The sequence below is a fragment of the Schistocerca cancellata genome, chromosome 2 (genome assembly GCF_023864275.1).
Source record: "Schistocerca cancellata isolate TAMUIC-IGC-003103 chromosome 2, iqSchCanc2.1, whole genome shotgun sequence".
NCBI classification, from domain to species: Eukaryota; Metazoa; Arthropoda; class Insecta; order Orthoptera; family Acrididae; genus Schistocerca; species Schistocerca cancellata.
In genome coordinates, this window is record NC_064627.1 from 300,209,891 (window position 1) to 300,237,732 (window position 27,842).

Genomic DNA, 27,842 nt, shown 5'->3' on the forward strand with positions numbered 1-27,842 from the left:
CATCAAATTTTATGTACATTACGAGGTTTAGAGTATGACTATTAGCAAATTTAAGACGAGTGAAACTGAGAGAGGGCTGGTAATGAGGTTAATAGTTTATTATTTAGCTGTTGAAATACAGTGGTAAATTTTAATCGCAGTTTCGGTGACAGAGGTGTTAGCAGTGGATTGCCGCGGTCTATGATTGGCATCAGACCGGTACTTAGTGTCATGTACGAGGAGAACTCTACCACGATTTCAAACAATTCGATTCGAAGCGCAACCCAAACAAATGTAATCAGGTAATCTTCCTACCAGAACTGGAAGCTCTCCTCACCAAATTTCTCACACTTTATACTCCAAAGCCACCTACGAATTTAGTCGTGTTTCCATCCTGCTATTAGGTCGATGTGTAAGTTCGAAGCGTTTTTGTTCTGCATGCTGGTATTGCGGTTGCTATGCGTTTATGTATAGACCGTTATAGTCTGGAACCGCGCAACCGCTACGGTCGCAGGTTCGAATTTTGCCTCGGGCATGGATGTGTGTGATGTCCTTAGGTCAGTTAGCTTTAAGTAGTTCTAAGTTCTAGGGGCCTGATGACCTCAGAAGTTAAGTCCCATAGTGCTCAGAGCCAATTGAACCGTTTCTCTACATGTTGTCATTTTGTCGTTTGGAGATACTGTGTGAAGCTCTGGACGCCAGGAAGAGGAGGGCCGAGTGGAGAAAGCAGGAAGATTTCCGACATATACTTCTCTTTGAGTTACGTAGAGGGTTGACGGCAGTGGAAACAGCCAGAAATACACTACTGGCCATTAAAATTGCTACACCAAGAACAAATGCAGATGATAAACGGGTATTCATTGGACAAATATATTATACTAGAACTGACATGTTATTACATTTTCACGCAATTTGGGTGCATAGATCCTGAGAAATCAGTACCCAGAACAACCACATCTGGCCGTAATAATGGCCTTGATACGCCTGGGCATTGAGTCAAACAGAGCTTGGATGGCGTGTACAGGTACAGCTGCCCATGCAGCTTCAACACGATGCCACGATTCATCAAGAGTATTGACTGGCGTACTGTGACGAGCCAGTTGCTCGGCCACCATTGACCACACGTTTTCAATTGGTGAGAGGAGAATGTGCTGGCCAGGGCAGCAGTCGAACATTTTCTGTATCCAGATAGGCCCGCACAGGACCTGCAACATGCGGTCGTGCATTATCCTGCTGAAATGTAGGGTTTCGCAGGAATCGAATGAAGGGTAGAACCACGGTTGTAATACATCTGAAATATAACGTCCACTGTTCAAAGTGCCGTCAATGAGAACAAGAGGTAACCGAGACGTGTAACCAATGGCACCCCATACCATCACGCCAGGTGATATGCCAGTATGGCGATGACGAATACACGCTTCCAATGTGCTTTCACCGCGATGTCGCCAAACACGGATGCGACCATCATGATGCTGTAAACAGAACCTGCAGTCATCCGAATAAATAACGTTTTGCCATTCGTGCACCCAGGTTCGTCGCTGAGTACACCATCGCAGGCGCTACCGTCTGTGATGCAGCGTCAAGGGTAACCGCAGCCGTGGTCTCCGAGCTGATAGTCCATGCTGCTGCAAACGTCGTCGAACTGTTCGTGCAGATGGTTGTTGTCTTGCAATCGTCCCCATCTGTTGACTCAGGAATCGAGACGTGGCTGCACGATCTGTTACAGCCATGCGGATAAGATGCCTGTCATCTCGACTGCTAGTGATACGAGGCCGTTGGGATCCAGCACGCATTTCTCCTCCTTACACGAGGCATCACAACAACGTTTCACCAGGCAACGCCGGTCAACTGCTGTTTGTGTATGAGAAATCGGTTGGAAACTTCCCTCATGTCAGCACGTTGTAGGTGTCACCACCGGCGCCAGCCTTGTGTGAATGCTCTGAGAAGCTAATCATTTGCATATCACAGCATCTTCTTCCTGTCGGTTAAATTTCGCGTCTGTAGCACGTCATCTAAAGCAGCTACTCCCCGTACAAAGACCTGCGCGCATCTACAAAAGATAATGTTATGCATCTGGTGGAAGAGCGACGGTGTGGTGTACTGTGATTTGCTTCCCCGAGGTGTAACCATCACTGTTGACATTTATTGTCAACAACGAGACAGCTTGCAGACGAAATCCAAGAAGAACGACCAGGAACACTGTGTGAAGTGATGCTACGCCACGAAAACGCCCGAACGCCTTCTGCTAGATGGACAAAAAGCTCTATAGAGAGATGGGTTGGGAAGTCTGTCCACACCCACTTTATTCATCTAATCTTGTGCCCTCAGATTTTCACGTCTTCCGCTCTCTATCTAACAGCCTTCAACGAATTTTCTTTCCGGATAAAAATGCTCTGCGAACACGACTCGACAACTTCTTCCGCTCAAAACCATCTGATTTATATAGTCGCGGTATCGGAAAGTTACACCAACGTTGGGGGTCTGTCGTAAATAGTGAAGGAAAATGTATTATTGATGACAAATGAATCTATTGTGTTTAACTTTAGGGAAAAACGGTACAAACTTATGAACCAACCCAAATATTAAGGATGAACAGTGTTATAATTTTAATAGCGAGCAATGTACATTCAAAAACTATATTTAAAAGGAGAAATTGATTAGCTTCCCAGCTATAAAATATGGTCAAAGTATTATTCATACCAGACCATTAAATTTTTGCAGTGCCCTACATCGCTTTCCTCTTTTTCTTCCTGGTAAAGTCCCCCCCAATAGCTGAACGAAAGCCGGCACGGTAGCTCAGCGTGTTAGCGTGTTCGGTCAGATTGTTGGCTGCTCTCTCTGATAAAAAACTGAGTGGTGGGATCTACAACGAACTTCAACGGATGTCCTATGACGGCAGCTAAAAAAAATAAAAAAATAAAAAAATAAAAATTAAAAAAAATCTGTGCGTTGGAATGCCACGCACGATGGCCCGGGTTCGATTCGCGACTGGGGAGGGAGATTTTCTTCTCTCAGGGACTGGGTGCTGTGCTGTCATCATCATTTCATCCCCACTGTCGACGCGAAAGGCGCCCAATGTGATGTCGCACGCAATTAGACTTGCACTTGGCGGCCGAACTTCCAGACTGGGAACTCCCGGCCACTGACGCCATACTCTCTTTTTTTTTCCTCGTAAAATGATACGGTCCCTAGATTACTACACCTGACAACATCGATTTGCATCACAGCATCATAAACGTAACGTTTTCATTTTTTACTAATAACTTAATAAAATTTCCGTACGTGAAATACGGCGGAAGATAGTAACGTATTCATGTCCGACACCGCGAGTGGGGAATCCTACGGTAGACAAAAATGGAATAGAGAAAGAAAAGGAAAAGAAAATACCTGTTCTTTGGTTCTCAGGAACCAATGACCACACGAAACAGTTGAACGTGCCGAAAATGTGCGACAAGTCATGGTGATCAAAATCTTGATTCGTTTGCTCATTTCTTTCGCTGTACTTCCCCTAGAATCAGCGTGTGTTTCGCCACGGGGTGATGACGCGGCCGTCTTGAAGAGCAGTGACGGAGTCGAAACGTGCAGGGCGTGTCCGGCGCCAAGCGGCCACCGACGGCCAGCGGGCCCGCTCCCACGTAAGGAAGCGCCGAGCAGTCTGGTGCAACCGTGGGCCACGTCATGCTCTTCCACACAATGGTTATGAAACATACTATGCTACTCTGCGTGACGCACAATGGAACAAAAATGCCGATCTCGAATAATCTGTAGCTAAAGAATGAGGAACTAAGTAATATTACAGTTTTAAGGTCTTGTCGACACGGAGCTGCTACAGGCGGAGCACTACACCGAAGAGCCAAAGAAACTAGTACACCAACCTAATATCGCGAGCACGCACAAGTGCGGCAAGACGACGTGGCATGGACTCGGCTAACGTCTGAAGTAGTGTTGGAGGGAACTGACACCATGAATCCCGCAGGACAATCCATAAATCCGTAATAATAAGAGGTGGTGGAGATCTATTCTGAACAGGACGTTGCAAGGCACCCCAGATATACTCAACAGTGTTCAAGTCTGGGGAGTTTGGTGGCCAGCGGAAGTGTTTAAACATAGAAGAGTGTTCCTGGAGCCTCTCTGTAGCAATTCTGGGCGTGTGGGGTGTCGCATTGTCCTGATGAGATTGTCCAAGTCCATCGGAATGCACAACGGACATGCAGGTAAACAGACAGGATGCTCATGTACGTGTCACTTGTCGGAGTCGTATCTAGACGTATAGGGGATCATACCACTCCAACTGCACACGCCCCACACCATTACAGAGCCCCCACCAACTTGAACAGTTCGCTGCTGACATGCAGGGTCTATGGATTCATCAGGTTGTCTCCATACCCGTACACATCCATCCGCTCGATAGCTCTGAAACGAGACTTGTCCTACCAGGCAATATCTTTGTAGTTATCAACAGTGCAATGTCGGTGTTGACGGCCCCAGGCGAGGCGTAAAGCTTTGTGTCGGCCAGTCATCAAGGGTCCATGAGTATGCCTTCGGTTCCGCGAGCCCATATCGATGATGTTGTTTCGTTAGAAGGTTCTCACGCTGACACTTGTTGAAAGCCCAGGTTTGAAATCTGCAGTAATTTTCGTCATTGGTCCCATTCTTGCAGGATCTTTTTCCGGCCGCGGCGGAGATTTGATGTTTTACACTCGTGAAATGGTTGTACGGGAAAATCCCCACTTCATCGCTACCTCTGAGATCCTGCGTCCCATAGTTCGTGTGCCGACTATAACACCACCTTCAAACTCACTTATATCTTGATAGCCTACCATTGTAGCAGCAGTAGCCGATGTAACAACTGCGCCAGACACTTGTCTTGTATGGGTGTTTCCGACCGCAGCGCCGTATTCTGCCTGTTCACATATCTCTGTATTTCAGTACACATGCCTATAACAGTTTCTTTGGCGCTTCTGTGTAGTTCATTTGCACGAGAATGGAGAAAAAACTGCGCGCATCGTGAGCTTCGGCAATTATAACAGCATTCGCTCAAGGCATTCACGTGGAGTTACTTATTGAAACCACGAACAAACTTAAATCAATATGGAAGATATAAAAACTAGCAACAACCAAATACAGGTCCTGTACCCGTACAACTGCCGCTAAAACAAAGACTTAGTCACGGTATTGTTCTATACAAAGCAACAGAATGACGCATGGCAATAAGGAGCACACTGATAGACCAAGCACCACAGTTTCGTGACAAATACAACGGTGATCCGGAAACAAGGTGCAGCGGAGGAACAGCTGTCTGTTGTGGGTGCTACATGCCGCGCGTTGCGTTCACGTGTCGGTGGCGTAACATTGCCCGGCGGGGGAAATGACGTCACAATGGATCACAAAAAAATACTATTCTGCATATTATTCGGCTTTTCCTGGAAGACACTCGGCGTGGTGGCTGTGGGGGTTACCTGAATAGATACAAATCGAAGGTATTAAACAGCTTTCCCTCGCTGCAAACCTGCTGTGACTTGATTATCGGACGGAATCTATAGTCACATACTATGTGCTTTTGTATACAGAGTGACAAGTATTGAACTATATGAAAAAAACGTAAATTAATTGCCAACTACAGGGTGCACACACTTTACTCATCACGCAAATGTCACTAGAGATATTCGGATTTAGGTCATGACATGTTCGATACGCCTGCCATCATTGGCGATGATGTGACGCAGACGAATAGCGAAATTCTGCATGAACCGCTGAAATGTCGGTACATCGATGCTGTCGATGACCTCCTGAATTGCTGTTTTCAGCTCAGCAATGGTTTGGGGGCTGTTGCTGTACACTTTGTCTTTAATATAGCTCCACAAAAAGAAGTCGGTTAAGTTCAGATCCGGAGAATATGGTGGCCAGTCGAGGCCCATACCAGTGATATCTCGGTACCCCAGAGCCAGAATGCGGCACCCAGAATGCTCCTCGAGGACGTCAAAACTCTCGTGGTTTGATGGAGTCGAAGTCCGTCTTGCATGAACCACATGTTGTCGAAATCAGGGTCACTTTGGATGATGGGGATGAAATCATCTTCCAAAATTTTCACGTGCCGTTCGGTACTCACCGTGCCCTCAAGGAATATCGCATCGATTATCCCGTGACGGGACATTGCACACCACACTGTCACCTGTTGACGATGAAGACACTTCTCGATCGCGAAATGCGGATTCTCAGTCCCCCAAATGCGCCAGTTTTTCTGATTGACGAACCATCCAAATGAAAGAGGGGTTTGTCGCTAAACCGAACCATATTCCCATCAAAATTACTATCATTTCCCGCGGCCAACCGTCCAGTTTGAACGTTCTAACGCAAACCATTCAGAAGTTATGACGACTTTATTTCTTATAGTTCATAATTTTCACCCTGTACGAAAACAATGTGTGTAGATTTAACGGCACAAAGAAGAAAACACAGCCAAGATCGCAAAGAATAGTGACAATAACAGTAGCATACACGGCATTGTGTGCTGGGCTAAGGTCGGTAGCGACTTAAAGCAGGTGACTATCGGTCCGAAGTCGTGCACTTCTTGCGGCTTTTTGTTGATTCTGCTACTGCCATCAACCAAGGCTTCTTGAAAAGTGCGCCATATGTAAACGCTACAGGAGAAACCGAAAAAGAGCCGTTATTACTTGTGATCCAAGTAAAAACCCTTTTTTACTCTCCATTATTTTATTCAAAAGACACATACACAGGGCAGTCGTTACCAATCTGAAGTCCCCCCCCCCCCTTCTAACCGCAATCTATCCGTTTCGAGGACGTGTGTGACACACCACAAAGGTACACACCTTATTAAAAACACTACCTTCCATCTCCCCCTCACCGATGGATGGTACACGAGACTCAGTCGACACCCTGCCGTAGGAGCAAAGATTTTTTAATTGTCCCGTTTAGTCATTATCACTGAAGGTGTTGGTTACAGTCACACGATGCCTGCAGGCTTAGTGTCTTCAATGACACTCTACACTCTACACAGCTTGATGATATAATTCAATTTTGGATAAAATAATTTTGGGTATTGGGACGCGTCGTTGTAAACTACTAAACCAACTCAACTGCCGACGTTTCAACCGACTTGCTGCGGCCCTCTTCAGGACGCCCTCAAGGGGACCAAAGCAATTAGGTCGAAACGTCGGCAGCTGAGTTGATGGAGTTGCTTACAACGACACGGCGCAATATCAAAAATTATTTTACCCAAAATGACACTGGCGGTGGATGCCTAAGAACGTATAAAATTTAAGTATCTATAAATTTGATAGCGACTAGCTTTGTATTCCAGAGCACTCGGCATATGTTATGTCTAACAGGGAGAGCTGGAGAACGTTGAACCTGTGTTCAAGGAAGATGGATACTCGTCACGTCAGATTTGCGCAGCTTTAGAGAAGTAGAGAAGAGTAAACGTCAGCAGTTGGAAACTAAAGATGATTGGGGGGGGGGGGGGGGGGGTTCAATCCCACTGGGATCCTCCGTTATGTACTCAGTAGTTCGCGTAAATTATGCAGAATTATAAAAAAACGTGCTGTGAAAGTAATCTCCAGGTCACTTAAGAAAACCTATGGTTTTTTGGCTCATAAAGAATGATCTTCTTTGTGGAACGCTGTGGAGAGGCCTACATTAGCCACACCAAATGTACAACCATGAAAGATGTGTGAAATATGATCACTACACTCGCCTTTCACAGCTCAGGTCGTTTGCAAAAGCTGAGTACTGTATCTCCGTAGGACATTAAATGGATTATTACATTAGTCTCAGAATGAAGAAAATGTACATCGTCACATCACCATTATTTTGTCATGAATGTCATTTATTTTACATTTTAAAATTATATATATGTAAATTGCAAATTATACACCGTGTTTCTGCAGGAAAAATAAAATGTGTAGTGGTTGATAGCGAAGACTAAATCGAATAAAACATTTCATGTTAAATGTGTCCAATTTTTATTGATTACAGAAATATAGCTGTTGGAATGTTATACAAACAAATATGCATGGTTATTAAACAAAGGCAAAATTGGTTTTCATAAATCCCATCTCCGACTTCAACGTGCTTTAGAATTCTCTTCACAATAGAACGTGTAACATTTCTTAGGTCTTCCTGCCGCTCATTTATGCACGCCATGTTCTTGTACGTAGTGAGAACTCTGCGTTTGCTTACGACTGCGTTCTAACAACTGAATAATGTCTTCTCTTGGGGATAGACCCAGTCTCACGAAGTTCAGCGAAAACAAGAGTAAACGCTTCTGACTCCGGTACTCTGCTATTAGGATAACGTCTACCATGTCCTCTACAAGCAGCAGCAGCGTTTCCACAACAAAGTCCAGACACAAATACTATATCTACGTACTCAGCATTTGTCAGTGCTCAAAGCACGCTTAAACGATGCAGCAAAATTTTCCAACAAATTGTAACAACAGTTAACAAACTCCACTATGTAAACTCAAGTACAGCTTCACAGTTTTAACATCAAAACAGAAGTTACAGTGAATAAATATTTTCTGAAATGTCAACATGCGAAATGAATACTTATCCCTGCAGCCAATTGTACCTCTGTAACAAACAAAAATTGGGCACGTGTTGTACAGGGTGCCTCAGCAGCAACAGCCAATATTCAAGGAGATGACAGGAATGACCATTCAAAGCAAAACAGTCCAGTACACACGGGCTCTAAAATCCATACCTTAAGAGCTAGGAGCAGTTGTTCATCTTCGCTAGACTGAAACACATCTCTTCTACTGAAAGAGTGTTCTTAGCTCTTAAGGTACTGAAACCTACAATTATGGGTAAATGGATGTATGGCGAAAAGTTAGAGCCCAGGCACCATCATGTGTCATTTCTTGTTACTACCTTATTGACATAAATACCTCTGAAACAGGTAGGCTTTTGGCAATTTCAGTTCATTACAACACAGATTGAGTAAGATATCAGCTCTCAATAATAGGGCAACAAAAACAGGTAGGTCTTGGTTAATAAGAGTTTCAGATAGCCCAAATTACGAAATAGCTCTTAGTTTAATTAAAAGGGAATAGGCAGGCCTCCATTGACGATAATTTCATTTAAGTGAAATCACCAAATAGAAAACGGAGAGGTCTACTTTAATAACAGCTTCAGTTAAGTAAAATTACCAAAGAGAAAACAGGCAGGTCTTCTTTAATAACAGCTTCAGTTACATAAGATTACCAAACAGAAAACAGGTAGGCTTTCACGAATAACTGCTTCAGTTAAGTAACCAAGAGTTTGAATTGCCTCCTCACAAGGGGTGCACCAGAAGGCTTAAGGAACACAAAACTACATCAAATAGGAAGGCCAAGAAAGGTTACACGAGAGGATCGGCCTTCCAAGGTCATTTTCGTTGGGTACAGACCGGCAAAGAAATACTAACACAGCAACGTTAATTAAGTGAAAGCGACAATAACTAGCCAAACATTATACTCGCGTCACTGCAAGATACCGCCTTTACGACGACGAAAAAACGCCCGAAAGAAAACTAGGCTGCCAAACCCAATTACAAAGCCTCAGCAGTTGCAAATTTTGAGACGCAGGCACCTCCTAAGCCAATATAATTATCCTTTTACAAACAACAAAGGCCAGTATCGACTCAGGAAAAGCAAACAACAGCCACAATTCAAAGAACCAACAGGTGGTGAAATAGATCAGATAAGAAAACGCAATGATTGCATTAGATCTATAGGTATCAATAAGAAAATAACAGTTAAGACCTCGAAATCCATAACTTAAGTGAAGTTCACGAATCGAAGCTGAAGCTTGCCGGTTCCAAAGGGGGCCCTGGATTCAGCACAGCGAAACTGGCTTCAACTCTCTCACCGGTGTGCTACGACCCCAAACTGGCTGGCCAAGCTACGCACGAAGACGGCACTCGATCCCAGCTACGGATTCAAACCGGCCCACCTATACATGGTGTTACAAAAAGGTATGGCGAAACTTTCAGGAAACATTCCTCACACACAAATAAAGAAAAGATGTTATGTGGACATGTGTCCGGAAACGCTTAATTTCCATGTTAGAGCTCATTTTAGTTTCCTCAGTATGTACTGTACTTCCTCGAGTCACCGCCATGATTTCATACGGGATACTCTACATGTGCTGCTAGAACATGTGCCTTTACAAGTACGACACAACATGTGGTTCATGCACAATGCAGCTCCTGCACATTTCAGTCGAAGTGTTCGTACGCTTCTCAACAACAGATTCGGTGACCGATGGATTGGTAGAGGCGGACCAATTCCTTGGCCTCCACGCTCTCCTGACCTCAACCCTCTTGACTTTCATTTATGGGGGCATTTGAAAGCTCTTGTCTACGCAACCCCGGTACCAAATGTAGAGACTCTTCGTACTCGTATTGTGGACGGCTGTGATACAATACGCCATTCTCCAGGGCTGCATCAGCGCATCAGGGATTCCATGCGACGGAGGGTGGATGCATGTATTCTCGCTAATGCAGGACATTTTGAACATTTCCTGTAACAAAGTGTTTGAAGTCACGCTGGTACGTTCTGTTGCTGTGTGTTTCCATTCTATGATCAATGTGATTTGAAGAGAAGTAATAAAATGAGCTCTAAAATGGAAAGTAAGCGTTTCCGGACACATGTCCACATAACATATTTTCTTTCTTTGTGTGTGAGGAATGTTTCCTGAAAGTTTGGCCGTACCTTTTTGTAACACCCTGTATGCCCAGCAACCACTCGCCGGACTCCGTGCTCAAGGCGCTTGTGCAAGTGCTCGCCTTACTCGCCGGGCGGACCTCTCACACCGTCCTGCTCGCTCCCTTACTACACTCCATCTCGCCACGCCACAACATCCCCTTCCCAATCAACAACATCGAGCAAAGATCTTATTGGCTTCAAACCAGAGGGACATCACACAATAGATCGAGCTAGAGGCGCCAGGAATTCGAAAGGCAACCCCAGAAAACCTACCACAGCTCAGTATGTATTTTAGAGTCCACGTTTATTAAACTTTTTTACCAGGAATTTTTTAACTGGTGTGCGGTATCCGAACCTGTCAACAAGATTCTGACAGGGCCCAAACTGCTCCCGCTACGAACGAGACCGTCCAGCAAGTCTCGCGGTAACGTCATTTCCGGATGAGCCACTTTAGATGTCAGCGATTGTTTGGAGTAGCTTTTATGGCTGCAAGCATTCGAACTAGAGCAGTGGTCAGTCATACGTTGCCCACAAAATTATTTCCTGTGGCCTGTAGAGCCATCACTGCTTGCTCGTAATACACTCCTGGAAATGGAAAAAAGAACACATTGACACCGGTGTGTCAGACCCACCATACTTGCTCCGGACACTGCGAGAGGGCTGTACAAGCAATGATCACACCCACGGCACAGCGGACACACCAGGAACCGCGGTGTTGGCCGTCGAATGGCGCTAGCTGCGCAGAATTTGTGCACCGCCGCCGTCAGTGTGAGCCAGTTTGCCGTGGCATACGGAGCTCCATCGCAGTCTTTAACACTGGTAGCATGCCGCGACAGCGTGGACGTGAACCGTATGTGCAGTTGACGGACTTTGAGCGAGGGCGTATAGTGGGCATGCGGGAGGCCGGGTGGACGTACCGCCGAATTGCTCAACACGTGGGGCGTGAGGTCTCCACAGTACATCGATGTTGTCGCCAGTGGTCGGCGGAAGGTGCACGTGCCCGTCGACCTGGGACCGGACCGCAGCGACGCACAGATGCACGCCAAGACCGTAGGATCCTACGCAGTGTCGTAGGGGACCGCACCGCCCTTTCCCAGCAAATTAGGGACACTGTTGCTCCTGGGGTATCGGCGAGGACCATTCGCAACCGTCTCCATGAAGCTGGGCTACGGTCCCGCACACCGTTAGTTCGTCTTCTGCTCACGCCCCAACATCGTGCAGCCCGCCTCCAGTGGCGTCGCGACAGGCGTGAATGGAGGGACGAATGGAGACGTGTCGTCTTCAGCGATGAGAGTCGCTTCTGCCTTGGTGCCAATGATGGTCGTATGCGTGTTTGGCGCCGTGCAGGTGAGCGCCACAATCAGGACTGCATACGACCGAGGCACACAGGGCCAACACCCGGCATCATGGTGTGGGGAGCGATCTCCTACACTGGCCGTACACCACTGGTGATCGTCGAGGGGACACTGAATAGTGCACGGTACATCCAAACCGTCATCGAACCCATCGTTCTACCATTCCTAGACCGGCAAGGGAACTTGCTGTTCCAACAGGACAATGCACGTCCGCATGTATCCCGTGCCACCCAACGTGCTCTAGAAGGTGTAAGTCAACTACCCTGGCCAGCAAGATCTCCGGATCTGTCCCCCATTGAGCATGTTTGGGACTGGATGAAGCGTCGTCTCACGCGGTCTGCACGTCCAGCACGAACGCTGGTCCAACTGAGGCGCCAGGTGGAAATGGCATGGCAAGCCGTTCCGCAGGACTACATCCAGCATCTCTACGATCGTCTCCATGGGAGAATAGCAGCCTGCATTGCTGCGAAAGGTGGATATACACTGTACTAGTGCCGACATTGTGCATGCTCTGTTGCCTGTGTCTATGTGCCTGTGGTTCTGTCAGTGTGATCATGTGATGTATCTGACTCCAGGAATGTGTCAATAAAGTTTCCCCTTCCTGGGACAATGAATTCACGGTGTTCTTATTTCAATTTCCATGAGTGTATACTAAATCCAACAAGAGTAAGCTCAAAGTTGGCACTTTCCTCTGCAGACAGCGCGGCAGGTGATGGAATAACGGCAGCGATGGGGGCTTCGTTGTCAACGACCATTTCGCGATAGGGGCAGTCCGGTTCAGCAGCTGAAGCTCATGTACAGACGCATATCTCATGTGACTTTTGAATAACAGCTTCGAGTCTACAAACGATAGTATTAATAAGTTACGTCAGCATGGCTAATAAATAAACAAATATAGACGTTAAAAGTCAGCATCCTAATATAAGTTTTCCGCGATTTTCTCAAATCACTTCAGGCAAATGCCAGGTTGGTTTCTTTCTAAAGGGCATGGCCAAATCCTTCCCCATACTCCCCTAATCCAGTGGGACCGACGACCTCGCTGTTTGGTCCCCTCCCCCCAACCAACAATCTTCAACGGCGTCTTTTTACCGATTTCTCATGACTATTAGCCTTATATTTGCAGTTTTGCACTTATGTCATGACAAGCATCTGTTGTAGAATGCGAAGATACGTTTTGGCTCTGAGCACTGTGGGACTTAACTTCTATGGTCATCAGTCCCCTAGAACTTAGAACTACTTAAAGCTAACTAACCTAAGGACATCACACACATCCATGCCCGAGGCAGGATTCGAACATGCGACCGCAGCGGTCGTGCGGTTCCAGACTGTAGCGCCTTTAACCGCTCGGCCACTCCGGCCGGCTCGAAGGAACGTTTTCTCGAACACTTTATACTGCATTTGTTATTGTTCGTCAAACTACGATAAAACTGACTCAAACATGTAAATATTTTCCGAACAGCTGTAAAAACTTACATATATCTTTTCCCTCCTAAATAAAATTGTGCTTCAAAGATTCAATATTTTTCTCTCATCAGTTAACTACATAAACTTAATTTTTTGCTAATTTTTAAGAATGTTACTCGCAGAATATAAAAGTTATTGAATTCTAAGTTATTCCTTTTTCAACACCATTAAAATAAGAAATATACACTATCTGATTAGAGCTGTCTGACACCCATACGTAGTAAGGAATTGATCTGTAGATGGTACGAGAGTCGCATCAGCCAGTATAAAAGAAACTAAACTCCAACCGAACAGGCCATGAAGTTCCAATGGTAACGACTGGTCGCCGTGCCATCCCCAGCCAATAGGCGTCACGGGATGCAAATTGGAGAGGCATGTGGTGAGCACGCCGCTGTCCCGGCTGTATTTCAGTTTACGAGGCCGGAGCCGCTACTTCTCTACCAAGTAGCTCCTCAGTTTGCCTCACAAGGGCTGAGTGCAGCCCGTTTGCCAAGAGTGTTCGACAGACCAGATCGTCACCCATCCAAGTGCTAGCCCAGCTCGCCAGCACTTCGGTGATCTGACGGGAACCGGTGTTATCACTGCGGCAAGGCCGTGACCTCCACTATAAAAGGAGGCAGGGGGTATTTTGTTGTCAGTAGAGTAGCACTAACAGCAGTATGGGTCGGTCAGGAGAGCTCAATTACTTCGAATGTGGACTGCTGATTAGCTGTCACCTGAGTAACAAATGCATCCGGGACATTTCAACCTTTCTAAAGCTGCCCAAGTCAGCTGTTGGTAATCCGATTGTGATGTAGAAACGAGAAGGAACTGCTAAAGCAAGACCAGGCAGATATCATGTATTGACGGAGAGGGCGTCAAGTATCCCAGACGGTGGTTGTAAAAAATCGAATAAAATCAGTGGAAAGATTCACTCGTGAGTTCCATAGTGATACCAGCAGTGCAGCTACATTTTGCAGCATTTTGTGCTGCATACTAGAATACTGTAAAGGAAGAATTCGCAGCAGATGACTGTATCAACATGACTGTGCTCCCAGTCATAAAGCAGCATCTGTGACACAATGGTTTTTGGGCAATAACATTCCTGACATGGACTGGCCTGAACTCCATGGAATATCTTTGGAATGAGTCATAAAGTTGACTTTGTTCCAGACTACAGTATCCAACATCAATACATCTGGCTTCGACTGTGGACGGAGAACGGGCTCCCATTCCTGCACAGATATTGTGACGTATTTGAAAGAGTGTCCAGCAGAGTTCAAGGTCGTCTAGGGAGAACACGCTCTATACTATTGTCTAGTAATAGTTGTCAGATACTTTTGATCACATAGTGTACTTGTCTCTCTTGGAATACGAGGGTAGCTGGGACAGTATGTTCCGTTAGGTAAAAACAAAAAAAAAAGGAATCGAGTACACATAAAGAAAGCAATTTACATTACAAAAATCTATAGCACTTACATTGCCTTTCGACATATTCCCCGTAATTTTCCAGGCACAGTGAGCATGTAAAGATATCTAGAAAGTCTCCCGCCAAGTATGAGGGCCTGATGAGATATTTCGCCTGATGCTATGCAGCTCGCATAATGTAACTGTCTTGCGGTTCCTTCTTCAGGACAATTCCTGGCCTCGCTCTGCAGTGGCAATGAAGATGCTCCTGCAGCGTTTTCGAAGGGAATTGTGTGATCACCACCAAGTACAGCACGTTATTGGCTGCCTCTGTTTTTCATAACTGCTCACATGAACTGCTGGCTTTGAAGACAACATTTTGGGACAGTCAACGAGATGTAGACCAGAACATTGGCGGAAAGCATAGGCGGATGCTTCCATGACGAGAGTATTGAAAAGCTGGTACAATGCTACAACAAATGTGTAGGTCGGAGCGGCGACTATATAGACAAGCAGCTGTAAGGTGCACCTAACTTATGTAAATAAAACATTTTTTCATTCTCAGATGTTTCAATTTCGCAACCGATCGGGAATTACACTACTGGCCATTAAAATTGCTACACCAAGAAGAAATGCAGATGATAAACGGGTGTTCATCGGAAATATACATTATACTACAACTGACATGAGATTACATTTTCATGTAGTTTGGGTGCATAGATCCTGAGAAATCAGTACCCAGAACAACCACCTCTGGCCGTAATAACAGCCTTCATACGCCTGGGCATTGAGTCAAACAGAGCTTCGATGGCGTGTACAGGTACAGCTGCCCATGCAGCTTCAACACGATACCACAGTTCATCAAGAGTAGTGACTGGCCTATTGTGATGAACCAGTTGCTCGGCCACCATTGACCATACGTATTCAGTTGGTGAGAGATCCGGAGAATGTGGTGGCCAGGGCAGCAGTCGAACATTTTCTGTATCCAGAAAGGCCCGTACAGGACCTGCAACATACGGTCGTGCATTATCCCACTGAAATGTAGGGTTTCGCAGGGATCGAATGAAGGGTAGAGCCACGGGTCGTAACACATCTGAAATGTAACGTCCAATGTTCAAAGTGCCGTCAGTCCGGACAAGAGGTGACCGAGACGTGTCCCAATGGCACCCCATACCATCACGCCGGGTGATACGTCAGTATGACGATGACGAATACACGCTTCCAATGTGCGTTCACCGCGATGTCGCCAAACACGGATGCGACCATCATGATGCTGTAAACAGAACCTGGATGCATCCGAAAAAATGACGTTTTGCCATTCGTGCACCCAGGTTCGTCGTTGAGTACACCATCGCAGGCGCTCCTGTCTGTGATGCAGCGTCAAGAGTAACCGCAGCCATGGTCTCCGAGCTGACAGTCCATGCTGCTGAAAACGTCGTCGAACAGTTCGTGCACATGGTTGTTGTCTTGCAAACGTCCCCATCTGCTGACTCAGGGATCGAGACATGGCTACACGATCCGTTACAGCCATGTGGATCAGATGCGTGTCATCTCGACTGCTAGTGATACGAGGCCGTTGGGATTCAGCACGGCGTTCCGTATTACCCTCCTGAACCCACCGATTCCATATTCTGCTAACAGTCATTGGATCTCGACCAACGCGAGCAGCAATGTCGCGATACGATAAACCGCAATCGCGATAGGCTACAATACGACCTTTACCAAAGTCGGAAACGTGTTGGTACGCATTTCTCCTCCTTACACGAGGCATTATAACAACGTTTCACCAGGCCACGCCGGCCGGTCAACTGCTGTTTGTGTATGAGAAATCGGTTGGAAACTTTCCTCATGTCAGCACGTTGTGGGTGTCGCCACCGGTACCAACCTTGTGTGAATGCTCTGAAAAGCTAATCATTTGCATATCACAGATTCTTCTTCCTGTCGGTTAAATTTCGCGTCTGTAGCAAGTCATCTTCGTGGTGTAGCAATTTTAATGGCCAGTAGTGTACTTTCCAAATAGCCCTCGTATATTCAGGTATTAACAATGCGACCAGTAGGCACTGAAAGGTATAGCGTTCTGTTCATCTTTCATTGCATTCAAATAAGTCTAGGAAAGAGCATATTCCAAATGTCCTCGTGCAGCAGTTAATCATACATATGTCCACCCCTGCGTTGTGTGGTATTATAAACTATCAGATGGAAACCATGTCTGTACGCATCACGAAAAGCGCACTGTTCGTTGTAGAATGTCATTTCTAAGGCCACATTATTCATGCTATAGGTAGGGAACACGCTACAAACGTTTGTGTCATTCGTGAAAAATATATGCTGCCTGAGCACAAAAGCATGTGTCTGGGTTGGAGCCCATACGCAACACCCAGTACGCAACGGGAGGAAGCTGTACGTTAGAAATAACGTACACAGGAGTCCAAAATTAAACAAGCGATTATTTTGCCGCAAAACAGTGTATACATGTGATAGCAAAGTAGAAACAATGTAAAGAACACAGAAAGTAAACAACTGCAACTCACATAAGGTAGACAAAAATGTTCTTCGTTTTTTCCAACTTAACGGATTTACACACATATTCCGAAACTTGTTAATGTGTTCAACATGGGGTGTGACCACCTCCGGTGGCAATACAGGCATGACAACGACGATGCAGGATGTGAGTGATGTCACCAGTCTCATTCTGAGGCAATAATGCCTATTCTTCCTGCAGAAATGCTCGGAAGTCTTGGAGAGTGGTTGGGTAGATGCTGACGTGATGCAAACTGTCTCCCTAGTGCGTCCGTATATCTTCTATGGCATTAAAATCTGGAGAGCGAACAGGCCACGCCATGCATGCAGCATTTTCCGTTTCCAAGAAAACATCAACCACCCGTGCTATATAAGGTCGAGCATTATCGTCTATCAATATGACATCTGGCACACACTACCTCGCAAAAACCGCACATGCGGTCCCAAGATTTAGTCGCGACAACTGACAGCAGATAAACCTTGCCGAATCACCTGTACAACTTCATGAAGAGATGTTCAAGTGGTAAACATAATCCCTGCCCATACCATTAAGGATCCCCCTCGATATCGGTCTCTTTCCACAATTTTTGGATTCCGAAATAGTGTTCCACGTTCCATCCAGGTGCGAATGCGTTGAGAATCACTCTCTAGACCGAATCTGCGAAAAGAACATTAGCCCACTGTTCGATCGTCAAGGTGACAGTTTGACGACTCCACTCTAGACATTTCCTTCTGTGAAGATGCGTCAGAGGTACACATACAGGAGGTCTCCGGCTATTAATGATATTCTGTCGAAGCCTTCTCTACACCGTTTTTTGTCTCGATGCAACACGTCCAGTGGATGCTAAGGGGTTAGACGCCAGTTACCGTGCAATGCTTAGGCGGTACGTCGTCCCCTTACAGCCAAATACTGGTTCTCTCTTTTTGCCATCATACGTGGTCGGCCCTGCCCTAGTCTTCGCGATACTGTTACGGTCTCTATAAATTGCCGCCACATCCGAGAAACAACAGAATGATTCACTTTAAGCCTTCGGGACACATCAGTATTCCACTGCCCCGTTTCCAGTCTTCTTATGGCCCTCCACTGCAGACATCTGGTAGACGTCTTCTTTGTGCCCTACGGCACCGTCTGTGACTGTAGGCACAGCGATTGTAAATGTGGGTCTACCCGGCAAACACTACCCCGATTGATAGGTGCCCTGACGTCATCGTTGAAGTGGCTGTCCGTTAAGTGGAATACCACCTTTGTTGCAAAACACGATTGTACGGACATCTGTTGACATTTTGTACGATTATCCCGCGAATTAGACACAAGATGGAAAAACAGTGGTTTGTTACTTCAATTTTGGACACTAGTATATTATAATCAGGAGTGTAAACACTTACGTGAAAAACCTGATTAGATAAAAATCAATTTTATTAAATCATCATTACTCATATGGCTACGAAGTCTTTCGCGACGGAGTTCTAGCATAAAAAGTTCTCGGTTTACTTGCCGCGTCAAATTTGGATAAAATCCCAAGCTTTCGATGACTACCTCCGTTATCTGTTCCGTGACGTCATCCAGCCAATGAGAAGCCGTCCACTGCTTATAAAAGCGGAAGCCTCACCGGTCCACCACAGTTTTACCCCTGACGAAGATGCGGAGGTAGTCATCGAAAGCTTGGGATTTTATCCAAATTTGACGCGGCAAGTAAACCGAGACCTTTTTATGCATCATTACTCATGTTTTTAGCAAAAAATTAGCACATTATTACCAAGTTCAGTATGCTTAATATGTTGATGCTAACAACACACGTCTCACAATGTGCCTGTGTACAAATATCACACAAATATCACACACTGCTACCAGTTACTAATATGGCATACCACCTGCCTTTTCATCCCATCCTATTTCACCAAGTCTGCTCTAGAAGTGACTGCTACCAGTTCTCCTCTGGAATTTAAAAAGAATCACGGGCAGACGGTACGCCTGGGTACACGAGCTGTTCTTAAGAGGCGCCAGCGGATCACAGGATGGCCATACCCCATGTTGCCTACGTTTCATATCACTTGTCAGTGTTTTCTTATACACTGAAGCGTCAAAGAAACTGATACGGGCATGCAAATTCAAATACAGAATACGTAAATAGGCAAAAAACGGCGCTGCAGTCGGCAGCACCTACATAAGAGTTGCTGCTACGGTCGCAGGTTCGAATCCTGCCTCGGGCATGGATGTGTGTGATGTCCTTAGCTTAGTTAGGTTTAAGTAGTTCTAAGTTCTAGGGGACTGATGACCTCAGATGTCCGCCCCGTTAGCTGAGTAGTCAGCGTGACGGATTGCCGTCCTACGGACCCGGATTCGATTTCCGGCTGGGTCGGGGATTTTCTCCGCTCAGAGATTGGGTGTTATGTTGCCTTCATCATCATTTCATGTCCATCCGGCACGCAGGTCGCCCAACGTGGCGTCGAATGTAATAAGACCTGCAGCAAGGTGGCCGGACTTGCCCCGTAAGGGGCCTCCCGGCCAATGACGCCAATCTCTCATTTTCATTTCATGACCTCAGATGTTAAGTCCTATAGTGATTAGAGCCATTTGAACCATTTTTGACCCTACATAAGACCAAAAGTGTCTGGCGCATTTGTTAGATCGGTTACTGCTGCTGTGATGATAGATTTAACGTGGTGTTATAGTCAGCGCACGAGTGATAGGGCATGGCATCTCCGAGGTAGCGACGAAGTGGAGATTTTCCCGTACGACAGTTCCACGAATGTACCGAGAATATCAGGACTCCGGTAAAAAATCAAATCTCCGATATCGCTGCGGCCGGTAAAAAAAAGAAACTGCAAGAAATGGACAGCGACGACTGAAAATCGTTCAACGTGACAGAAGTGCAACCCTTCCGCAAACTGCTGCAGATTTCAGTGTTGGGCCCTCAACAGGTGTCAGCGCGCGAAGCATTCAACAAAACATCATCGATATGGGCTTTCGGATCCGAAGGCCCATTCGCATACCCTTAATGACTATACGGCACAAAGGTTTACGCCTCACCAGGACCTGTCAACGCCGACGTTGGACTGTTGATGACTGGAAACATGTTGCCTGATCGGACGAGTCTCGTTTCAAATTGTATCGCACAGATGGACGTGTACGGTTATGGAGACACCTCATGAATGAATCCATGGACCCTGCATGTCAGCAGAGGACAGCTGGTGGAGGCTCTGTAATAGTGTGGGGCTTGTGCAGTTGGAGTGTATGGTATCCCTGATACATCTAGACACGACTCTGACAGGTAACACGTACGTAAGCATCTGTCTGATCATCTGCATCCATTAATGTCCATTGTGTATTCAGACAGACTTTGCCAATTCCAGCAGGAGAATGCGACACCCCACACGTCCAGAATTGCAAAAGAGTGGCTTCAGGAACACTCATCTGAGTTTAAATACTTCTGCTAGCCACCAAACTCCCTAGATATGAACCTTAAAGACATATATGGGATGCCTTGCAACGTGTTGTTCAGAAGAAATCTCCATCCCCTCGTACTCTTACGGATTTATGGACAGCCCTGTGGGATTCATCATGTCAATTCTGTCCCGCGCTGCTTCAGACTTTAGTCGAGTCCACGCCACGTCGTGTTGCGGCACTTCTGCGTGCTCGCGGTAGCCCTACACAGTGTTAGGCCAGTATACCAGTTTCTTTGGCTCTTCAGCGTATTAAATTACTGTTCTCTTGTGGCAGTCAGTAGTCTCAGTCTTAATTTACTGTTTCTACTGTAATCTTAGACGACATTTGTAAATCTTTTATGTTTGTCTGAGACAGCTCTTAATGCACACTCCTGGCTAGTCACGCCTAAGAGGACAGTTACGTGTCCTAGCTGCTCGTGTAATTCCACATGAACCTATGTTCTGGCCTTGGGATGGTTAACTTTTGAAAATCTGCAATGATTTGATACGTGTTATATTCTAGCTGTTCAGGTTCGAGGTGATGCGTCTTTGGGAAAAAGGCAGGCTGGTAGTGAGGGACAATTAACCGCAGCTTGTAAAATCAATTATTCGCCTGTGGCGTACCGCCTTCCGGAAACTGGAGCGTGGAGCAGTCCTCTCTCGACTATGGATAAGGCTTAGTCCGATGACATCCTACTGCGGCGAAAGTACCCACCAATATGTGATAACTGTGACGTGTTTCAATGTGTCACGTTTTAACAGAATGCATTTTATATTCAGAGACGACGAGACAATTTATGTATTTAACAAATAAGTCAAATTTATATACATATTTACGCGAATAATCTAATGACCATTAACAAAATAAAAAATAAGAGTACATTTCTAGCTGGAAAAACTTTCGAAGAGCGAAAGATAATATGTAATGCTGTAAGAACAGCATCCACCAGAAGTAACGATAAACTGTAATGCACGTATCAAAAGCTTGATGGGGCCGCTATGTTTTCTGTGTACAGTACCGAATTGGCAGGCAGAAGAAACAGACTTCTCAAATTCCTCGGGTCAATGCTTTTGTCCGGTTCATAGCTGAATGTCACTGAGGAATTCCAGAGTATCCTAGATAAAATTTCCTCTTGATGCTGCCGTTCTTTGCAACCCATAATATTAAAAGGAGAATAATGCGCACAAAAGAAGATATTCAGTATCACATCCATGTTAAAGCTATGCGCTTAGCCATGTGTATGAAATACTTAGCGGAAGAATGAAGAAGCGCTAGACATTATGGAGAAGGGGGCTGTGGGCAAAATTGTCTTTGTTAGGATACTGTGCGTGAATGTTAAATGACTTTTTTCTGTAGTGAATTACTTGTAAACTTTTCTCTGATACATGACTAACTCGAAAAATTCTCGCGAAACGAAAGCCTTTATTTCAGGCCGCAGGACTAAAGTAACGGTGAGTTTCGTGATTATTTTGCTGAAGAATGTGAACTTAGCGAGCACAGCTGGAAAAAGTCTTTGTTATCTGAAAAGTAAATTCCGGCTCTTGCGAATAATAAATTTGTCACAGTCTTGACTTATTTCCAAGCCATTTCCAGTTTTCGATGTACGACTTTACAGATTAAATTAGGTCGTACGCTCCAGTTGAGATGCTACATTGAAATCCTACATTGAATTAATTACGTGACATTAAATTCCTACCCGATACAGTATATTTGGCAAACCGTTGTGGTAAAACTCGATAAAAGTAGCGATGTAGCCGTACTTTATGTTTGATGACCGTTGCGTTACATCATCCGAGCATAAAAAACTAATTTTTATGTAATAGTTCGTCTTTTAAAAAGAAATGATATTCTTAAAGCGAAGAACATAGTTTAGGCCTATTATACACTTTTACTTTATTACTGACTCAGTCACAAGAACACTTCACAGTATAAAGGTTCTTACGACTACACTAATAACAGAATTAAAGAATGTCGTTTATCCTTGCTTGACTGGTGCCTTCCTCATATTTTATTTTTTTATACCACTAGAGTCACGTAGAACGTTCTATTATAACTTCAATGTCAAGGTACTGCAGAACAGTACGTCATCGGAGGATAAATACGGCACACAATAGCATTTACGTAACGTAAAGCAGTTTCACTATAGATGCAGCTATAGTTTACTGTATGGATACTGTCCCAATCACACTGGTTCGTAATTATTCTAGTTGATCGTATTGTCTCCCTCACGTTACTACCATTACCTCTGATGATGAAGCCAATAAAAAATTCTTCAACTTGGAATTTTAACATATCTGATCAATTGTCGTCACCTGTGTATGACTCAGGAGCTCTACCAAATGATATTGTTTGGCTCCTTATTTAATCACCTGTTGTTTGCTTCATATGTCGTCGATAACCTCTAAATAATATCTGAACCTGAGATCTACGTAATATTTATTTTTGGTAAGTTAACGTGTTCCCTGAATGTAGGGTATGGTTGCCCAAGTCGTACCTCTTAAGAGAGAATTACTGTAATTGATAGGGTAATTTAAACAACACGATTTGTTTTGTGTGCACTGAATCTTTATTTCATAAGCTGTCAGCTAGCTTGCACACAAATACAGAAATCACTTCAAAAAATAAGTTTCAACTTTTTTAAAATCTGCACCTTCGGGACGATTAATGTGCCTGAGTTCCTAATTCGTGCCCCTATAGTCTTAACTGTGCTTAGGATAGGAAGTCTGCGACGATATAATAAAACCATGGGAAAGTAACAAAACTTTACAATAACAAAGTACATACTATAAACGTAACGTTACCTTCGTAGTTACACTAATAAAATTACACATGGTAATCTAAATATAAATCAACAAATTAAACCGGTTAAATTGACATATCGAAGATCAGTTGATTTGAATACAAGATATCACAGAAATATTTCTTAGCTTTAGTTTCCACGCCATCGCATATGTCATGCAGCCTAACTTTACATTTCACACACTGAATCATGCCTTCTTCTCGATTTCCGTACACAACTGGCATAATCAGTTCACTCTATCCTTAATTTTTTAAAATTCTTGTTAAAGTTTTTATCTATCAGACCCTATTTCATAGGTTTGTGCACGGATTTCTTCTTTTTATTTGCCCTTCCTTTGGCTTCTACTTCCATTCTGTAAGGACTTGATGTTAATTTCATTGTTGGTTTAGTTCGTTTCGTATTTTTCTTGACAAATGTTGTTACACACAGGATAGGATAAATTGTTCAAGTAAGGCTATTTGTTGACTGATAATTTCGGCAAGTGTTGCAATACTGTTTTCGGTTCCACATTCTTGAGGAACTGCAGAAGGTCAAGACTGATGACTGAGTGGTACTGCAACGTTAGGCGGCCTTCCAGATTTTCTCCCTGTTGTTTTAGTTCCATCAGCCAACTTTTGGTCTGATTGATCAACATTATGGACGGCTTCTCTGACGACATTTCTATCATATGACCACAAAACTGTTGCCTTAAAACCGTTTACTGATCTGGGGTATGCATTACACAGGAGTTCTGCAACGTTAGCTTGTTTTATGACACTGCAACAATTTGAACGTAGCCACGAAGATGCTGCTTCATTGTAGCTGTTTTTTAGTGTTAAGAATGACCTGTCCAATGGCTGTAGACAGGGAGACATGTGAGCAGGTAATGATAGCATGATTGCTCCTTATCACGAGCCAGCTGAACTGTCTTTATATTTTTGGTATTTGTGGTATGTCCATCCAGTAAAAGCAAAATTCGTTTCTAGTCCCTTTTCTCTAGTTTTGTACATGTTATGTAATGTTCTTACCAGCGGACAAACAGTTCTGAAGTTGTCCATCCATTTGTCGAATATCTAAAAGCTGTGTTTGGTGGCGCTCCCCTCTTAAAGATATCAGTCATTACGCTGCCCTTAAGTATTAACACCGGAGATATGAATTCGCCTGCTGCATTCATTGTACATAAACATGTCTTCGTAAAACCCCTTTCCCTGCTTGTTACTGCGTCTTCATCATTTGCCTTTTTGGGCAATTACCTTAGGTGGTTTGGGAACTGAGGATTATGTGGTTTCATCCACGTTATACATTTGGTCAGCAGTAAAATTATGTTCATCTAGTATTCCCTCATATTTCTCATTAACGCGCTCTTTATTCAATAAAGTTTCGTCCATATCCTCCTAACCTCCTGCTTACACTTTTTGTACTCTCTCTTTGTCATATTACTAATCTGAAACAAACAAATTTTAGTTGGTATATGATTTCCATCCTTCGTGTCATCGATACTGCTTTGAGAAATCGCACGGATAAAGTAGGACGATCTTTCATAAACCTGCAACACCATTTTTTACTGGCTATCTTTCTTTTCCTTTAGTGAAGCATGCGGTAGATGATATATCCCAGCAAACTGGTAGGCAAGTTACCTTACTTCAGTAATAGTTAGTCGAAAAAATTAGACTCTAAATTAATTTCTTCATTTGTGTGGCCATAGTGTCCGTAGTTGCTTTATAATTCTTGAGGCTATTTTTGGTCTGTCGTTGCAACTACAAAAATGCGTGATTTTTTCACCAGACGCGTTTCGTTTTATTGAGGTAAAGCATCATCAGTGGTCTGCAGTTAAGATACTTACATTTTGATTTGCATTTTAGGTCGAAAAACAGTTCGTTAAGATTAGGTCGATTTGTTCTTACGGTGATTTTTCGGCTGATTTCTCGTCTACATCGGGAAATGCTGTCTGCTAGCACGTCGATGTTTTTCTGTTTTTGACACTGATAATTTTCGTCTAATTTTTAGATGTTTTGCAGCGCTATGCATTTCTCACATCACACTTTTATGCACACCACTGTACTCTATTTCGTTTTGTACTTCAAGTATGTGTTGCTGTTTGTATATGTAGTGTTGCCATCATAACCTTTCCGCTACTTAGTCTTTGACCTACAACAGTTTCTTTTTTTAAAAATTAGATTGTTGTATGTGTGTAATCCTATTTAATTATGTTTCGGTGTATTTATGTACTGTGTAAGAGTAGGGAAGCAATAGAAATGTAGAGATTTTTTTTCTTTTTTTGTAGGGTAGGTGGAAACTATGATGAGTGGACACATAAGTATATAGCAGTGTGATGGAGTGTGAGTTAGAGGAGAAGGTGAGGAGGAAGAAGTGAAATGGAAGTGTGAGTTGGGGGGGGGGGGGGGGAGTGGGAGGGGCTGAAGGATGGAAAAGGCTCTTTCCTTTTTCATGTAATTTCATCAATTATTCTATATAGAATATGGTTTCCAATATTTATCTGGTCATTGAGCAACTGTTTATTTTGTGTTTATGCTTTTTGTATGTGGAAATTTTATTGGAAATGGAGGAGGTGTCTGTCTTTACTGATTTTTATGATATTCATATAGTTTTCAATATTGCTTGGTCTATGGTGTTCTTCTTTTAGATGATCCGCAAACGTTGAATGATTTGTACCATATTTGAATGCTCTGATGTGTTCTTTATACCTTGTGTCAAAGCCTTTTCCATGCTCCACCCTGTCCCACTCTCCCAACCCCCCTTCCCACCATACTTACAGTTTCATTTCACTTCTCGCTCCTCACCTGCTCCTCTAACTCACACTCCATGACACTGCTATGTACTTATGTCTACTGATCATAGTTTCACCCTCCCCAAAAGAAAAAAGAAAAAAAAAATCTCTACATCGCTATTGCTTCTCTACTCTCACACAGTACACAGATACACAGAAACATAATTAAATAGAATTACACACACATAACAATCTAATTTTTTTTAAAACTGTTGGAAGTCAAAGACAGAGTAGTGGAAACGTTATGATGGCAACACTACAAAACGCAAACAACAACACATGCTCGAAGTACAAAAAGAAACAGAGTACAATGGTGCGCATTAAATTCTGGTGTGAGAAAAGCATAGTGTTGCAGAACATCTAAAAATTAGACGAAAAGTATCAGTGTCAAAAACAGAAAAACATCGATGTGCTAGCAGACCGCATTTCCCGATGTACGCGAGAAATCAGTCACAAAATCACCGCAAGTACAAATCAACCTATTCTTAACAAACTTTTTTTCGATCCGAAAAACAACTCAAAATGTAAATATCTTAATTACAGACCACCGATGATGTTTTACCTCAATAAAGCGAAACGCATCTGGTGAAAAAATGGCACATTTTTGTAGTTACAACGACAGACCAAAATCTGAATTAATTATACGCTGTGCTAATTCACGTTCCGTCTTTGCCTTCATATCATTAGGTCTTCCAGTTCATAATGTTTTATTTAAACCCTTCAAATGATGACGCAGTATACGTTTTGGTGTATTATATCTTCTACATACCTCATTATATCCATTTTCACCATACCGATGTTTCAGTAAAGCTTCATCCATATCCTCCTACACTCCTGGTTCCACTTATTGTACGCTCTCTTCGTCATATTACCGATCTGAAACAAACAATTTTTAGTTGGTATGTGATTTGAAGAAAGGTTCGCCGATGACACTGTAATTCTGTCAGAGACAGCAAAGGACTTGGAAGAGCAGTTGAACGGAATGGATGGTGTCTTGAAGGGTGGATATAAGATGAACATCAACAAAAGCAAAACGAGGATAATGGAATGTAGTCGAATTAAGTCGGGTGATGTTGAGGGTATTAGATTAGGAAATGAGACACTTAAAGTAGTAAAGGAGTTTTGCTATTTTGGGAGCAAAATAACTGATGATGGTCGAAGTAGAGAGGATATAAAATGTAAACTGGCAATGGCAAGGAAAGCGTTTCTGAAGAAGAGAAATTTGTTAACATCGAGTATAGATTTAAGTGTCAGGAAGTCATTTCTTAAAGTATTTGTATGGAGTGTAGCCATGTATGGAAGTGAAACATGGACGGTAAATAGTTTGGACAAGAAGGGAATAGAAGCTTTCGAAATGTGGTGCTACAGAAGAATGCTGAAGATTAGATGGGTAGATCACATAACTAATGAGGAAGTATTGAATAGGATTCGGGAGAAGA